This window comes from Triticum aestivum, chromosome 2A (assembly GCF_018294505.1).
Source record: "Triticum aestivum cultivar Chinese Spring chromosome 2A, IWGSC CS RefSeq v2.1, whole genome shotgun sequence".
Taxonomy (NCBI): Eukaryota; Viridiplantae; Streptophyta; class Magnoliopsida; order Poales; family Poaceae; genus Triticum; species Triticum aestivum.
In genome coordinates this window covers 555,580,930-555,586,207 of record NC_057797.1, presented here as the reverse complement: position 1 = coordinate 555,586,207, position 5,278 = coordinate 555,580,930, and positions in this window count along the sequence as shown.

The following is a 5,278-nucleotide window of genomic DNA, read 5'->3' as shown; positions in this document are numbered from 1 at the left end:
GCCCTTTCTCACATTGAGAGTTGGCGCAAACTTCGCCGGTGCATCCAAACCCCGTGATATGATACGCTCTTTCACACATAAACCTCCTTATATCTTCCTCAAAACAGCCACCATACCTACCTATTATGGCATTTCCATAGCCATTCCGAGATATATTGCCATGTAACTTTCCATCATTCCGTTCATCATGACACATTCATCATTGTCATATTGCTTAGCATGATCATGTAGTTGACATAGTATTTGTGGCAAAGCCACCGTTGATAATTCTTTCATACATGTCACTCTTGGTTCATTGCATATCCCGGTACACCGCCGGAGGCATTCATATAGAGTCATCTTTGTTCTAGTATCGGGTTGTAATCATTGAGTTGTAAATAAATAGAAGTGTGATGATCATCATTATTAGAGCATTATTCCAAGTGAGGAAAAAAAGAGAAAGGCCATAAAAAAGAGAAAAGGCCCCAAAAAATGAGCGAAAAAGAGAGAAGGGACAATGTTACTATCCTTTTACCACACTTGTGCTTCAAAGTAGCACCATGATCTTCATAGTAGAGAGTCTCTCATGTTATCACTTTCATATACTAGTGGGAATTTTTCATTATAGAACTTGGCTTGTATATTCCAACAATGGGCCTCCTCAAGTGACCTAGGTCTTCATGAGCAAGCAAGTTGGATGCACACCCACTAGTTTCTTTTGTTGAGCTTTCATACATTTATAGCTCTAGTGCATCTGTTGCATGGCAATCCCTACTCCTTGCATTAACATCAATCGGTGGGCATCTCCATAGCCCATTGATTAGCCTCGTTGATGTGAGACTTTCTCCTTTTTTGTCTTCTCCACATAACCCCGTCATTATATTCTATTCCACCCATAGTGCTATGTCCATGGCTCGCGCTCATATATTGCGTGAAAGTTCATAGGTTTGAGATTACTAAAGTATGAAACAATTGCTTGGCTTGTCATCGGGGTTGTGCATGATGAGAGCATTCTTGTGTCACGAAAATGAAACATGACTAAACTATATGATTTTGTAGGGATGAACTTTCTTTGGCGATGTTATTTTGAGAAGACATAATTGCTTAGTTAGTATGCTTGAAGTATTATCATTTTTATGTCAATATGAACTTTTGTCTTGAATCTTTTGGATCTGAATATTCATAGAAAAATTAAGAAAAATTACATTAAAATTATGTCAAGTAGCACTCCACATAAAAAATTCTCTTTTTATCATTTACCTACTCGAGGACGAGCATGAATTAAGCTTGGGGATGCTTGATACGTCTCCAACGTATCTATAATTTTTTATTGCTCCATGCTATATTATCTACTATTTTGGACTATATTGGGCTTTATTTTCCAATTTTATATTATTTTTGGGACTAACCTATTAACCGGAGGCCCAGCCCAGAATTGTTGTTTTTTGCCTATTTCAGTGTTTCGAAGAAACAGAATATCAAACGGAGTCCAAACGGAATGAAACCTTTGGAAACGTGATTTTCTCATCAGATAAGATCCAGGAGACATGGACCCCCCCCCTAGGGTGCGCCCCCTGCCTCGTGGGCCCCTCGAAGCTCCACCGACGTACTTCTTCCTCCTATATATACCTACGTACCCCCAAACAATCGGGGACGGAGCCAAAACCTAATTCCACCGCCGCAACTTTCTGTATCCACGAGATCCCATCTTGGGGCCTGTTCTAGAGCTCCGCTGGAGGGGGCATCAATTACGGAGGGCTTCTACATCATCATCCAAGCCCCTCCGATGAAGTGTGAGTAGTTTACTTCAGACCTACGGGTCCATAGTTGGTAGCTAGATGACTTCTTCTCTCTTTTTGGATCTCAATACAATGTTCTCCCCCTCTCTCGTGGAGATCTATTTGATGTAATCTTCTTTTTGCGATGTGTTTGTTGAGACCGATGAATTGTGGGTTTATGATCAAGTCTTTCTATGGATAATATTTGAATCTTCTCCGAATTCTTTTATGTATGATTGGTTATCTTTGCAAGTCTCTTCGAATTATCAGTTTGGTTTGGCCTACTAGATTTGTTTTTCTTGCCATGGGAGAAGTGCTTAGCTTTGGGTTCGATCTTGAGGTGTCCTTTCCCAGTGACAGAAGGGGAAACAAGGCACGTATTGTATTGTTGCCATCGAGGATAACAAGATGGGGGTTTTATCATATTGCATGAAACTATTCCTCTACATCATGTCATCTTGCTTAGGGCGTTACTCTGTTTTTAACTTAATACTCTAGATGCATGCTGGATAGCGGTCGATGAGTGGAGTAATAGTAGTAGATGCAGGCAGGAGTCGCTCTACTTGTCTCGGATGTGATGCCTATATACATGATCATACCTAGATATTCTCATAACTATGCTCAATTCTGTCAATTGCTCAACAGTAATTTGTTTACCCACCGTAGAATACTTATGCTCTTGAGAGAAGCCACTAGTGAAACCTATGGCCCCCGGGTCTCTTTCTCATCATATCAATCTCCATCACTTTATTATTGCTTTGCTTTTACTTTGCTTTTACTTTGCTTTTACTTTTTACTTTGCATCTCTATACCAAAAATACCAAAAATATTATTTATCATCTCTATTAGATCTCACTTTTGTAAGTGACCATTAAGGGATTGACAACCCCTAAGAGCATTGGTTGCGTTGAGCTATTGTTTTTGTGTAGGTACGAGGGACTCGCGCATAGCCTCCTACTAGATTGATACCTGGGTTCTCAAAAACTGAGGGAAATACTTACGCTACTTTGCTGCATCATCCTCTCCTCTTCGGGGAAATCCAACGCAGTGCTCAAGAGGTAGCAGGTGGAATACCTAAGAAACTAGGAGATCCAGGAGTACTAACTATACCATGCTCCATTAAAAGAAACTATGTTAAAACTGCTTTATGTGATATTGGAGCCGGTGTTAGTGTTATGCCTCTCTCTTTATATCGTAGACTTGATTTGAATAAGTTGACACCTACTGAAATATCTTTGCAAATGGCTGATAAATCAGCTGCTATACATGTCGGTATTTGTGAGGATGTGCCTATTGTGGTTGCAAACGTTACTATTTTAACGAACTTTGTTATTCTTGATATTCCCAAGGACGATAGTATGTCTATTATTCTTGGAAGACCCTTTTTGAATACTGCAGGGGCTGTTATTGATTGCACCAAAGGCAATGTCAATTTTCATGTTAATGGTAATGAGCATACGATACACTTCCCGAGGAAACAACCTCAAGTCCACAGTATCAATTCTATTGGAAAAATTCCAACTATTACTATTGGAGGTTTTGAATTTCCTCTTCGTACTGTCAAGAAGAAATATGATATTCTTATTGTTGGTGATGTGCATATCCCCGTTGAGGTAACCTAGTGTTATTCGAAAATTCTCCGGTTCCATGTTATTCCAAATGAGTTTGTTAACAAGACCTGATCAACCTTGTTAGTGGATTCCTTTTGATGAGCATGCGATGGATGAATTTAGAAAACACAACTCTCTGTACCCTCTTTTTACTTTCTGTTATTTATATTAAATAAAGCAAAAATAGTAATTTTTATCTGTTTTTTGAATTATCAATGCAATAAAAATACCCCGAAAATAAAAAATTTCCAAATGCCCTGAAATTTAAATATGATTTTTCTGGAATATTTGAGAATATCTGGCACTGAGAACACAGCAGGGGGAGCAAGCACCTGGCCAGGAGGGTGGAGGGCGCGCCCCCTGCCTCGTGGGCCCACGGTGGCTCCCCTCCACTTATTCCAGCTACCCACACTCCTTCTTCCTCCCACAAACATCACTAACCAGCTCAAACCCGAGTCCAAGCTCATTTTGCTGCCATTTTCGATCTCCTTGCTCAAAGCTCCATTCAAAAAACTGCTTGGGGGATGGTTCCTTGGTATGTGACTCCTCCAATGGTCCAATTAGTTTTTGTTCTAGTGCTTTATTCATTGCATATTTTGCTGCTTAGGTGACCCTGTTCTTGAGCTTGCATGTCAAATTTATATGGTCAAAAGTAGTTTTGATGCATGATATTGCCTCTAGGCACTTGTAGGAGTAGTTGCTATCAATTTTGTTGAGTTTGGTTCACTTTTATTTTGAAGTTACTCAAAATTTCAGAAATTTTTCAGAGGAAGAAATATCTTTAGGAAAATGTACCAAGGTGGTCCTTCAAGGAAGCAAGGACCCAGGCTCGCAATACGCGATGCCGATGAGGAACCACCGAGGGAAGCTCAGGTGCGGGCTTGTGAATGGCCGTCAGAGGACTTTATGGATCGAGCAGGAATCAAGGAAGAATTTAACGCATATGTGTGTAATGCTGATCTTGAGAGCTTTGAGGCAGATAAGTGCCACCAATACCACTATCTCACTGATTCCTTTGTGAGGAGGTTTGAATTTTCATCATCACGCAATTCTCAAACTGTCCTATTTGATCTTTATGAAAATTCTTATACTATGGACTTAGAGGATTTTAATACTGCTTGCAAACTTCCACAATGGGGCAGCACTAGTGAGCCTCGCAAATCTGAGTTTAGAGATTTCCTTGCTAGTATAACTATGGGGGAATCTAGAGATATAACACAAGCTACCATAGGGATCATTCATTTTCCTGCTATACATTATTTTGCTTTGTTCATAGGTAGGTGCAATAAATGGTAAGGATGAAGCATGTCATATGTGTGTCCCTGACCTCAGTGTTCTCAGGAGTGCTGTATTGGGAGATAAACATTATAATTTGGGAGCCATTGTTGCACGTAGGTTGCATAATAATAGATTTAATACAGATTTCTTTGGTGGAATTTATGCAACCCGTCTAGCTAATTTTCTTGATATACCCATACGTGGGTATCATATTGAGTTGCCTCCTGTTTATTTAGATTATGAGGCTATGGCTCGTCATCAGTTTGTTGAGAGGAACGATCAGTGCCTCCAGTACCGACTAATCTTTGACACACGATGCACCTATCAAGTCGCTCTCCCTGCTCCTGCTTTCTTTGACTCCGAAGCAAAAGGGAGATATGTTATAACCAGGGAGGAGGCGGACGAGTATAAGAGGAGGAAGGAGACGGCCCGTCTCCAAGCTGTAGCTCATGAGGCAATAGCTGTTGCATCTCAATACGACCCCAGCTACAACTTTGGATATCCACCAGGCCAGCCGTGGCCATAGACCGACTTAGGCCAAAAGCCTAAGCTTGGGGGAGTACGTATTTCCCACCGACATTACATTCATGTTCACACACTCATTGCTAGTTGTCGGTGCTAATACTTTTTCAT